A 13548-nucleotide genomic window follows, 5' to 3' on the forward strand; every position below is an offset into this window, starting at 1 on the left:
TGTGCTTGGCCCCAAAAAAATCAATTTTGACTGAAACAAATCCAATGAACTTCCACACAATTTTCAAGAATGGTTAAAAGTTTCAAAGGGGTAGCCATGTTAGTCCGTATACAGCAAAAACGAGAGTCTGGTAGCACCTTAAAGACTAATACATTTCTGTGGACATAAGCTTTCGTGGGCTGCAGCCCACTTCGTCAGATGCATGAAATGGAAATCACAGATGGGGGTGTGTGTGTGTGTGTGTGTGTGTGTGTGTGTGTGTGTGTGTACACACACATCCAAGGGTAAGAAACATAATGGGGAGGGAAAGTGCTAACACAGTCAATTCAGTAGGGTAGATGAGGCCTATTGACAACTTGATTAGAAGGGAGAATTCTAGGTCCTCCTTTGCTTCCCTGTCTTCACCTCCTTCTACTCTGCCTTCTTTCTGTTTCCCTCTATATTCACCAGCTCCTCTATCCTATAGGAAGTCAGGATTTGAATCTCCTTTTCCAAAGATCTCAGCACATTCCCTGACTTATTAGGCTCCTCTTTTTTTATTCTACAGTCAGGCTTCCAGACAGCAATGGAAGATGAAGAGGGGCCTAAGTCAGAAAACAATCCAGGCCAGTGACCTACAGAACTCAGGTCTCTGGTCAGACAGTGGACATAATGTCCCCTAGAGGTAGGAAATGAGCAACACTTTATGCTGCCTGTCTGACTGCCTTCATAATTATTAAAGCTGCTTCTGGGATCTCAGCAGATGCTTGGGAGCCCTGGAAGTTTACAGGAAGAGGAAATATGTAGAGCACTGCTGTGCAAAGCGACATCAGACAAGTTGTCCCTGCTTCTCAATCTACTACTTAATTTCTCTCCCACCCATAGAATGATTGAAGTTATGGGCTGGGAGAGAGCAAAGACAGAGCTGTCCCTGCTGACAGACAATTTTGTGGGGGTGGGATTCTTACTGTCCCTTTTAAAATTGGACCAATGATATGGAATAATTCCATTGCTATCAGTGGAGTTATGCTGGATTTATAGTGGTGTCACTGAAATCAGATCTCTAAGATGTCATGATCAGATCTGGGCCCAGTTCAGAGACTGACTCAAGCTTCCCCCCCTCCCATTGCCAAAAATCTGCCCCCTGAGAAAAACAACAGTCCTGGAGTCACCACTTAGTACTCTTTCAAAGGGATTTTCCTAGCTTTTTCCTAAAGCAATCTCATTAACTAGCTAATCCGAGTCTTTCAACCTTACTTCTGAGTTCTCTGCTGAAATAACTGACAGATCACTTAACTTTCTTGCCCAATGGGCATTGTTAGATTGGTCCTGATTAATTTTTGCATGCTAAAATTCCTTTTATTAGCAATCATGTTCACAGGAAGACAGCAAAAAATATGCAATGCTGTTTCTGTGATGGGAAACTCATATCTAAAGACCTTTTGTGAATGTAGTGAAGGAGATCAATAGGCACCTTTGTTTCCAAGTCATCCTTAACAATTCACTTGCAAAAACTGATATAAAACTCAATCTGACTCTCAAATCTCTGAGTTTAAATCCTTAGGGTAGCTGCTTGTTAAGTTTCAAGCAGTTTCAAGTTTGTGCTTCTTTAAGTCTTTGCTTCTGCGACTTCTAAGTTACTCACCCATCCAAAGAAAGCAAACTTTTCTCCAGCTCTACTATACTTATGCATCCAATTGTTCAGTTGTGTGAACACTGTGTCTAAAACAGGATTGAAAACCTTACATTCAAAAACTTTTTTGGATCCGATTACCTTCGTCCTTTGCAAGTTCACCCGGCGTTACTTTCCTCCTTTGTGATCCTTTGTCTTTGAACTGCGTGGATATTCCTAACATTTAGTCTTTGAAGCTTCTTTACATGCAGTTAACCCAGAAGTTCATAATTACTATATAGCATCTCGAAGGCTACCAAGTAAACCACAAGCCATTTTGAATGTCAAGATTTGGGACTCTGCAATTTTTTGTTTACAATGTTAATTTTTTATAAGATACTATATCATATCTCAACCAAAACAAAATAAAAAAAAAAAATCTGATGTTCAGTTGCAAACGATCAGCTTCCCACTTAAGTTCTGGTGTAAGATTGTTTTAGATGAGATCAGGTCTTCACACATCAAAGCACCCTCAATCTGATTTTGTAGTGGACAGATTGCCTTTACCCTTGCTGACAAATTTGGCACGCTTTGGCATTTTAATGTAATACTAATATGCTTTTTCAGCACATCCCACTGACCAGTAGAAGTGGAAATCAGGGTATACAATCTCTGAACAATTCTGAAAAACCAGAACATCTTGAGGAACAACCATTGCAGCATTTCTCCAACAAGATTCAGTGAATGAGCAATACAGGGGATGAAAGATTTGTATTTATTTGCCTGCTGAATTTGATTTTAAACACCTTTGTATGCTGCAGCCATGTCAGTTCTTTTGTCATAGCTTTATGCCCAGCCACCAGCAATATCTAAACGGTCTTTTGAAACCTCAACATATACTAAGCCCTGAGACAAATGTCCCATTCAGGAGAGGTTTTGAGTGCAATCAAACATAATAGAAATATTTAGCTTTCCTAACTTTGTCAACAATAGTCTGACCTAATTTTTTGTGACCCTACGAATAATTCATTTTGAATTCAGTTTGATACATATGTGACCTTTGTGGTATCAGTCTGAATAGCTTCCACAGGATGTCACAACACACCTGTCGTATCATGCAAGCAATTCAAGTAAACCCAAAAAATTACAAGGACTGTCCGATTTCTTGTAGAAGCCTCTGAAAGCTGAATACCTCCCATCTAAGAAGATCAAAATAGCCAAGATATGATGCAGAATATTGTGCCACATATCCTTCTGGATCCAATGGCAGGTTTGCATACCTTTTGTCTATTGCACAACCCTTTTTCAGCCATTCTGCAGATTCCATCCAGTGTGCAACTGCCTTCTCATGTTCTGTCAAACATTCATGTTGGCATACTCGCATGTTAAAGTGGAAGAAGTTTGTGAATACAGTTTTATGGTTCTAAATTACCAGGACCATTTTCTAGCAAAACACCAAACAGAATTAATCAATTGTGGCCAAGTAGCCAGATCTGCCTTGTCAAAGTCAAAATTCTGCCTCATGTTTTCAATAATCAAACTGCTTTCAGCATTCATGTCCATAGCAATTTCACTAGCAACCAATGGGCAACTTTCTGTCCCAGATCAGACTCTAGCACCCAATAAGTTGGACAAATCCAAATCAATGCCTCCACTAGCTAAGGAAGGCTCAGAAGTGTGAGTAGCAGAACCAGCCATGGAATATAGTTGAACTCTTACGTTTCAAGAAATTGTGTAGACCACTTGCACTTTTCTGATCTTTTTCACAGGCCTGCTGCAGCTTCCACTTTTGAGCCACACTCTTGCTTTTTTTGGTGTTCGTGGTAGAAATCATAGTAGACTTTAATATTTCACCCACCAAATTTCATGAACAAATTGCTAGGCTTGAAGTGACTGTGAGGTAGTCCCTCTGTGAGGTAGTGAAAGATCTAACCAATATCTCAAACGCTGAAATAAATCCGGTGAAAGGTCATATCTGTGAAAGTTTGAGCTTTATCAGGTAAACATAATGAGCAAGAGCTCAGGAATGCAGATAATGTCAGTTGAGGTCAAGTGAAGGAAAAAGCATGAGGGTGGGGGGGAAAGGGGGGGAAGGCCTATATAGGACCCTGACGAGTCCAGGCCCAGTTCCAGTGGAACTGTTTTTGAATCCTCTTCACAGAGCCTACTCATAATAATGCCTCTTCTGCTTTTAACATCAGTCTGCTTGATTTTTAAACCCTTCCATTAAACTCTCCTTATTTTGCCACAGGGGCTGTTTCTATTTTTTGAAAGTTAATCCAGATCAGTGTTGGATTAATGACTGGTGGCACATTTGCTCATATTATAACACACAAGATTAGGATCAACACCTGTTTTCTGACATGGCTGGCTGGGCTTCAGCCTACATACTTGATGATGCTATAACTTTTATGCCTATTTTGTTAAGGGTTTAGAATGCATTTGTCCTAGATTGCTGATGGGTTTAATTGAACATCCTACATTATAGTGCAAATGCCACCACTTCTCAGACATAATCTCTTGTGCCAAATGCTTTGACAGCACCTTCTCCCTCAGTCCCTGTTCTTGATATTTGTGATTAAAACTCTTGAGTGAAGGAAAGTAATCACAGGTAACCGCAGCTACTGTGGGCTGCCAAGAAGATACATTTGAATTGTAGCAGATGATAAGAAACCTTTTTAAAAAACAGTTGGATATGAAAAATGCTGCTTAAATGTCCTCTCTGACTATATCCACAATGGGGAACCCAGGAAAGTTAAGACAAATCAAGTTATGGCAGAGGTCCCCAAACTGTGGGGGGGGGGGAACGTTCAGAGGGCATGGTAGGGCCCAGGCCAGCCACCAAGGGGGAGGATGTGCTGCTCTGCCCTGATCTCTGGTCCAGTCCTGCCACCCCCAGCCATGGCCCTAACCCCAGCACCCATCCGGCCTTGGCTCCCAATCGACTGCCATGGCCTCATCACCTGGCCTCTGCTCTCAGCAGCATCCAGTCATGGTCACTCAGTTCCTGGCCCATATCCCTGCAGCCCCTGGCTCAGCCGTGGTGCCGACTCCCAGACGCAGTCTTAGCCCCCCAGCGCCCGGCCACGGCATCGGCCTCATCCTCAGCATCTGGCCCAGCTGTGGCACCTATCCATGGTGCCCAGCCGTAGCCTCAATCTCAGCACCTGGCCTCGGCCTTGGGCTTTGGTACCCGGCCTTGGGCTTTGGTACCCATCCTCAGCCTCCAGCACCCAGCCTCAGCCGCTGACCATTGCGGCCTTCAGGGTTCCTGGCTGCTGCATCCTCAGCCCCACCCCATTCCCAGCCTCAGCCCCAACTGCAACCCCTGCTCTACGCCTCAGCTCCTGGCCCTGACCACGGCCCCCACTCCCAGCCCCAACTGGTACCTAGGGGTAAGGGTGGGCACAATGTAAAAAGTTTGGGGGTCACTGAGTTATGGTATGACATGAATGTGCATAAGTGTAAGCAAGGTCTGAATGAGCTCTCCCCTGACATCTAGTGATGAATTGGCGGGAAAAGACTTCAGGAGCAGACCTTATTTGTGTAGACACACTTACTCAGCCTAGGCAAGCAGATGAGCTGCTTTGCCAAAATCAATTTTCACTGGTTTTGGATTACAATTCACTTTGAATGCAGGGGTAACAAAATGTTATCCTTATTGTATGACTGAAGGGCAGCAGAACTGTACATAGGTGTTCCTACATAGTGGTGTAGTCTCTTAGTCTCTGCTTAAAGAGTCCTGGACACTATTTGTCCCTTACCTTTCCAGTGTTTTAAAGACCGAGATGATTTAAGTCAACGTAGAGTCCATTGCTTCTGTTCAGTGATTACCAGAGCTGAATCACTCAGAGGCAGGGTCTAGGGGCCTAAGTTGAAAACATGGCGTGGGGACAGTGTTGCAGTGAAAGACAATGCAGAGGCTGCACGAGCAGTGAGGTTTCCTACTACCCAGTGAAATCACTGAGAGCCCAGCTTTTGGTGATTTTCGGCTAAGTAGTGGAACCACAGAAATGGCAGTGAGCAGCAAGTGGCAGAAAATATAATAGTGGGACTAGAGAAAGCAGCAACAAGCAACCAATGGTGGCAGAGAAAACAGTGGCAGAGATAACAGCAGCACCACTAAGCCAATCGCAGAGGTGTGCAGCAGCATTAGAGACATTGCTCGATGCCCCCACCCCTATCCCACCTTTCAGGGGTGGGAGGTGAGTCCATATGAACACACTTCTGGTTTCTGGGTCTTTGCTGAACAAGGACAATCAAATGTGAATGGGAAAGGGAAGTGGTGTGTTAAGGAGACATTAATGCATTGGACTTTCACACCGCAAGGTGGGAAACTGACACAAAGGACGCTACCCAATGTACTGTGGGGTGGGTGCGTGCTTATGGTTACATGATTTGAGTCATGGTTGTGGAGTTTTCACAAGTTAATTCTGGGGTCTCTTTCCTTTTTATTAAACGTTTTATTTTTCTGTACACAGACACTGTGCTAGTGAGAAAGGAAGTATTGCCTCTTAGAGGCACCCAGGGGTGGTGTTTAGTTTTCCCAGATTACTAGGTGAGAGCTCACGCTGGTTCTGTGTTGTACTGTGAAGTGGAACCGTTAGATATTGAACCTGGCCCTTGCTGCTGCCATCTCAACCTGGCAGAAAGGTTATATAAGTTAAGCTATTTGTCAGCTCTGAGATTCTTAGCTCTGGACATCACTGTGCTGTCCAAGATTTCCCAGATGAGTCAGTCTCACTATCCATATAGGCTACAGAGATTTCCAGGTGAGGATTCATGGGCTCTTGCCCATCAGAAAACACTATAAAATAGGAAAACACTCAGCAGTTAAAAGGTCTCATAGCAGAGACCTAACACGATTATTGTAGTCGCCGGCAAGTAAGCTTAACAGGCTCATGCATCTTGGCTATGCCTTGAGATTATATGGGCTTTGGACAGATAAGTTGTAAATACTAGGGTCAAATTTAGCTCTGATGTAAGTGAGAAGTTTAATAAATTGTCCCCAAGCCTTTGGCAGTGCTCTTCTGAGCATATTCATATACCTGCCGGGGCCCAAGACAATGGCACAAAGAGCCAAAATATTGTATACAAACACACTAAAGCAGGAAGCTTCAGATGATGTGGAATTGATTGTGTTACAAAAATTAGAGCTGTCCAGATGATGATTCCATTTCATTACAACTTTTGAGGTTCTCATATCTTTCATTCCACACTGGAACGAAAATAATCTTTTGAACATTTTTCACAAAGCAGCTGTTTTTGTGTTTGTGTTTGTTGCCACACTTAACTTTGTTGAGCAGGTGGTTATGGAGGGGATTGTTGGGAGGGTGTCTTTGTCCCTGTAGTGCTTCTCTCAGTGCCTGCTGTTAAAGTCGCTGTCTCAAATGTTCCTCTTTTTTAGGAAATGCCAGGTCTCTAGCCAGCTGCTCGAGTTATGGTCAGATCACGAACCCTATTATGACGATGCCATTGGGCTGTAAAGCCCCAGAGGTTCAGCATGTCTTGTCATTTTGTTTGTAGATGTGTATTATATTAAACTTATATTAAATGCTTCCAAAGTTTCAAGTTTCCCTGAAGTACAGGACTGGGGAGTGGTTTGTGTTTGCTGCTGCTGAGGATATAGCCTGTTTTTGTTATGGAAGTCAGACACATTTGGTTAATCAGTGCCCTAAAAAGAGACAGGCTTCCCCTTAAAATGGTGACCCTGTGCCTAGGAATGTGAGACTTTCTGAGGGTAAAGCACAGGGTGTGGTGGCTGTGGCAGATATTGGGTCCCAACAGGATCCAAAAGTCTCTGGGGATGTTGGTTCTGGTGGGTTAGAGTCCCCTTTATAAGCTGGGGGAGATACCATTACTGGTTCTGGGGCTCCTGATTCAATGGCCTCTCAGCTTGATCCTGAGGCAAAATGGAGGCTGAACCCGTTGCTATGGTCTCCATGGCCTTTGCTGAGGATCTTGGCTTGCCGGCAAAGCCCAAAGTAAAGAATGGACATTGAAGGCAGAGGGGGCTCCAGTTTCTGAGGGTGCTACAAAGCAGGCTAGTTTCGTCAGTGCAGTTGGGAAGCACTGTGGAGGTTGCTGCTGAGAATGGTGCTTTGGTTGTGGGCATGGAGAATTCTCAGGTAGCAGTTTTGCCCTCTTGGTCCCAGCAACCCTCTCCCTCCAATCTCTCTTAATTTGCTCGCACCCCAAGAGGTCAGTAGTGACTTTAAGTCTGAGAGTGTGGGAGGTGACAAACTCAAATCTTTGGGTTCTAAACTCCCTGAAGGGGGATACACCCCAGATGCTATGGGCAGGTTTTGGGATGAGAGGAAGGGGAAATGTAGAGTAGAGGTGACAGGTTGGTTTTCTGACCTTAATCTATTTTTGTTGTCTACTCAGGATGCTATTAGCCCTGTCTCCATGTCTGAGTTTGACAGACAGAAGCAGTATAGATTGAAAAAAGCTGATGGCCAAAGTGCATGTCTCTTTGACCAATTGAAACGTTGGGGGTTAATTGATATAGCAGAAGTTGGTGTTTTTGTTTGATGGGTTTTTTTGGGAGGGTGTGAGTTTCAATATGTCCTTTTAAAAAAAATTTTCTGAGTACTGGTCTGGTGGATATTTTGTATGTGGCTCTCTGATTGTGCATGGGTGCAGAGACATTAAAAAATGCATGGCTCTTTTTGAGTACTTGTCCCAGAAAAAGGTGGACATTTCATTTTTGCAAGAAACACACACAGGTGCAAGTAACCAAACTGATTGACTTGCTGATTAGAGAGGGGAGGTTTGTGTCATTCCCTCTCCCCCTCCAATCTGTGTAGCTGTGTCACCCCAATTCCTCATTCCTGGACCCCAATTTATCCTGCTTTGCTGTTTGAACCACCCACTCCTGGGTCAGCCCACGCCCAGCCTCCTGTGAGTAATCCAGTCCCTGATCTAGAGAAGGAGCGCTTCTGACCAGCCACTCATGGGATAGACCCCCGGCAAACACCCCCAGTCCCAGATGCAACCCCGAGAACTGCTGTCTTGCAGGGTTTAGTGCTGTACACTGCACCCTGCAAGCTCATTTATATTTGTCCATCAATTTATCAAATAAATTGATATGCACCAGCTCTGTCACTCTAAGTGAGGTCTCTGCACACACTCAATCCATGTGCACTGTTTTAGATAAAACAAACAAGTTGATTGATTACAGCAAGATTTTAAGTGAATCTAAGTCAGATTAACATAAATCAAAAGATTAATAATGAGTCAAGGAGTTAATCACAATTTACTAAAAGATAACTCGTATCCTAAACTAAGATTAATATTTCAGTCTCTTTCAATCTATGATGTCAGTTTACCACGCAGGCTGGTTGCGATGCGTCTTGCAACCAGGTTCCCCCCGTGGGTAGTTGCCAGTCTTTGATGTTGCTTGGAAGATAGATTCTAGGGGAGAGCCCTGAGACAAAGATGCTTCTTTCTTTTCAACAAGTTTCCTCCCTCCTTCTCTTCCCCCTCCCCCAGGGTAAGGTGATCGTCCATGTCTGGCAATGGATTTTTCCCTCTTAAGCCAAAGTGCTCAAAGGTGCGTGGGCCAGTCCATTGTTCCTTTATACATGCCTCTGCTGGGCATGGAACCACAGCTTTGTGCTTGTCCACATGTTTGGGGATATGACATTGCTGAGTTTCATAACTGCACGTATGTATGACATTGCAGGAAACATTCTACCATAACATTAATGTGCAGTATGTCATGAGCATTCCAAAAACACCTTACATGGCATACTTTCCATTAGACAATACACAGTTACACTACAAGAGTGAACATGAACGCTACACAAATCACTCTATAAGGGTGTACATTGGGTACAGCATTTCACAAGGTTCTTCTGAGTTATGGTTCCACTGCAAGCGCAGGGGTTGTCATTCTTTTTGTGGACAGGTGAAGCCTAATTTGGTTGCTGGGCAGGAAGTTGTTCCAAGCCATTTATTGACAGTTAGAGCTACTTTTGAGCAATATCCTCTTTTTTTTTTTTTTTTTTATTAATGTCTATGTTAGTGCAGAGAAAGAGGGTGTGTATTTTTGAGTTTGGGTGCTCTTTTGACAGATTGTTTGACAAGAGATATTTGAATTATGTGGGGTGACTTTAATGGTACTGTTTGTAAGAGACTGGATAGGAATCATTTGGAACTGCATCCACTGCCTGCCCTGCTTATAGGCTTCTGACCTGACTGATGTGTGGCAACATTTTCACCCTTATGCGCAGTAGTACACCTAGCTAAGTGCTAATGCCAGCTCTTTCTCTATGGCCTGTTTTTATGTATCTACTCATCATTTGTCTCATTTGCTTTTTAGTTGTATTGTCCTGACTGAGATTTCAGATCATGGTTGCGTCTTCTTTGCATCGTCTCTTCCTTCTATTCAAGACCTTTGTCCATACTAGCATTTTAACACTCACCTTTTACAAGATGCTCACTTTCAGGACTCTTTCAATTATTTTTGGAGAGCCTGGGTTGCCCCAGAGGATGTTTTTTCCCTCCTTGAGAAAATGAAGGGAGGTGGGTAAAGATAATATTAAATGTTTTTGTCAGCAATACATCTTATAAATTGATACATGATTAATCTCTTCAAGACATTTTCAGGTCAAGTGCTTTCAGATCCCACGGGGATTAGGAAATTTCCCGTGTATTTTTTTCCCCCTCAGACCTGTAGACAGCAGAGCCTGTGTCCTTATGCGGTTCAGTGGCTCCTTGAGGATCTTCCTAGGATCTCAATATTATATGTGGACAGACTTGAACAGGACCTGACACTCTCAGAATTGACTTCTGCCCTAAATGGCTTTGCTTCAGGGAAGGCACCTGTATTAATTGTTTGGCTACTGAGTTTTATAAGGTCATTTGGACCCTTTTTAGACCTGACCTGCTCCAAATTTTTCAGGAGAGCATTAGAGTAGGCATTGCCATTCTGTCGTCAAGCAGTTCTTACCCTGTTGTCTAAGAAGAGGGATTTTGGGGAGGTGAAGAATTGGAGACCTGGGTCCCAGCTTTGCTCAGACTATAAACTTTTTTCAAAGACCTTGGCAAATTGGTTCAGTCATGGACCCTGTTCAGACCTATTGCATCTCCAACAGGTCAATTTTTTTTTTAAACCTTCTCCTACAATAGAATATAATTTTGACCTTTAAAAAAATGTTTGATTTTCACATTAGGTTGATTTCCCTTGATCAAGAGAAGGCTTTTGATTGTGTAGCTCATAGATATTTGTTTTGCACCCTTCTGTACTTTTGGTTTTGTGCCCAGGTTTGTCTTCTGCATTCAGTTACTGTATAATGATATATAATGTATTTAGGGTGAATGGTGGTGTGTATAGTGTTGTTTCCTGTCTCGGTTATTGTATGCTCTTTCTATTGAGTCTCTGTTATGCATGTTGTAAAAGCACCTTTCTGGCTTTTCTCTTCCTGTTCCACCTTGTACTCTGGTGCAAGTCTCTGCATGTGCTGATGATGCAACTTTGTTTATTACTTATGATTGTGATGTCCAGATTTTGACTGAATGTCAGCACTCTTGAGCAGGCTTCCTCAGCTCACATAAAATGGAGAAAGAGTGACACACACTCTTGCTGGGGGCTTGGGTGGTCGCCTGGCCCCCGACTTTGTCAGGGGGATGTTGTGGAGCTAAACTGGCTTCAATGCATTGGGAATTATGCTAGGAGTGGGTGATATTTTGGTTAAAATCGGGAGGGAGTTATGGAAAAGTTGGAGGGAAGGATTGCCTCCACTCTTCTTCTGAGGGTGGGTGTTAGTCATTAATAATTTAATTGCCTCTATGTTGTGGCATAAGCGTTTTGATTCGGATCCTCTCCACTCTCTTTAGAAAAAGTTCAGAAGGTTCCTTTGGACATCTTTTGGGATGCTCATCATTGGCTGAGGCAGGGTGGAAGAGGGACAAGGTCTCATTGATCTTTTGAGCAGAGTTGCTACTTTTCGGTTACAATCTCTACAGCAGCTGTTTGTGGATGAACCTGTTCCTTGGAAGCAACTGACCTTTGCTTTTCTTTGGCAGGTAAGGGGTTTGGGTTTTAATTGGGAACTTTTGTTGGACCCTGGGTGCCTCAGTTTTGAGGTGTTACCCATTTTTTATCAAAGCCTTTTTAATGCTTGGAGATTTGTTTAAGCTGAGGCTGCAGGATAGGTGGTTGGAGTTCCCAGGGCTGCTCTCTGAATCCCTGGTTTATTACCCTGCTGTAAGGATTCCTAGTCTTCTCTTGTCTCTTCCCTTATTGCAAAAGGTGTAACAAAACTAACTAATTGAATTGATTTTGCAACTTTCACATGGGTCTCAGTTGGATATCTTGGCTGACAAACTTGATTTTCATTCCGTTCACTGTTTCTCTCTTTTTATCAGAGGTGGAATCAGCCCTTTCTAGGGGCAGTATTGCCGGTCTGGACAGTTGCCTCCTTGAGCGAGCCATTCCTGACTATCTTAGCGTTTCTATTTTCTTGCCTGTAGCTCTTGCTGTGGATTGAGATGTTGGCATGCAAGCTGCCAGACTTGTCTTCAATGGGTCTTCTGAATTTACTTTGAATAGCTTAAGCCATAAGTCATTGTATATGCTTGGGGTAAAGATTTGTCATTTTCGAATGCTTATTGATTATCCGAGTATGGCATGGAGAAGACTGTTTCTGGTGGTGGATTCCATCCGCCCAGCCTGGTGAACTGTATACAAGCCTCCAATTGTGAAGAGGATGGGTGATCTCCAGTGGAGAATTCTTTATGAATGTGTTTGTGCATCATGTGACTCCAGAGGTGTTCGTGTTGTCTTTTTTTGTAACATAAAGGAGACTGTTTGTTTGTTTTTCATATGGTTCTTTCTTGTTCCAGGGTACAGCCATTATTTCTTTTACTTAAGGGTATTTTTTTGGCTTTTCTCCTACTATAATTTTACTGTTAAGTATAGGTTCACAAATAGTTCTGTGGGATGTCTTGCAAACTTTATTTTGGGTCAAGCAAAGATGGCCATTTAAAAAATTAGACTGTGTTTAATACTGGAGTTCTTCTTTGGTAGGATTTTGGGTTTTTTGGCGGGAGGGTGGGTTAGATTTTTAATGGTTTTATGCCTTCATTTGGAGTTTAGATATTGTACTCTTTTTTTATAAGCAATTTGAATCTATTTATTCAACGATGAGCTATTGGAAATGCACTTTGTACTGTTGAGGATTGGAAACTTGTAATTTTGAATTTGTAATTTATTTTCTTGCTTTGTGTTTCTGAACTAATTTTTTAAAGTGTTTTAAAAGTAAAAAACCCTCTATTTTTGGGGTCTTGTGTGTTATTGTTCTGAATTTGAAGAAATAAATAGTGTTGTTGCAATCTTCCAGCAAGAGTACGTTATGATGTTACTTAATCTAATTTTTGTTTGTATGCCATGAACATAACATTTTACAGCATGGCCTCTCCCCTGTCAAATGCTCTGAATGACCAGACATGGCTGTTTACAGGGGTATACTCTTTTCCCCCTCTTACTGTCAACCTCTTGGTACAGACTGAATGTTTGCCAGATGGTGAACTGTTATCTTATGTGGAGTGAGGATATTTTACCCCCAGAGCTCATCCTTTACCCACTAGTCTTATTTGCAGGATTTTGTGCATTAAGAGAACATTGAGTGTGAATGAATTCAATAAGAAATATTGTTTTAAGCATGTGCTAATTTAACTCTTGCTATTGGAATTTCTATGGAAATGTTCTGCCAAATGTCTCCTGTGGTCTTAGACTTTGCTAGGACCTAAGCCTTTCACTCCCCCAGAATTATCTGATAGCTTGGTTGGGAGAAAAGAAAACTCTCCATGTTTTGGAAGGTGACCTCATTTAATTCCCATTTAAAAGGAGAAAGGGGGATTCTCCAGTGCAATGCAGAGGTTCAATAGAACATTTTCAGACTCAGTCAAGTCCTCAACATATCCTGCGTCTATACTATTTAAGCCAAACT

At 42.7% G+C, this 13548-nt stretch overlaps 1 long non-coding RNA gene across 1 annotated transcript in view; it reads left to right on the forward strand.

Moving 5' to 3' along the window:
• The window catches only part of LOC137162882 (uncharacterized), a 39942-nt gene extending 27006 nt beyond the window's left edge, over positions 1–12936 (forward strand). The window contains exons 2-3 of the long non-coding RNA XR_010922546.1: positions 11435–11623; positions 11966–12936. This is a non-coding gene — a long non-coding RNA (uncharacterized lncRNA). The remainder of the gene's footprint in view (positions 1–11434; positions 11624–11965) is intronic.
• Positions 12937–13548: the final 612 nt, after the last annotated feature.

The sequence above is a fragment of the Emydura macquarii genome, unplaced genomic scaffold (assembly GCF_026122565.2).
Source record: "Emydura macquarii macquarii isolate MOO-44397 ecotype Brisbane River unplaced genomic scaffold, CSIRO-AGI_Emac_v2 contig_2473, whole genome shotgun sequence".
Classification (NCBI taxonomy): Eukaryota; Metazoa; Chordata; order Testudines; family Chelidae; genus Emydura; species Emydura macquarii.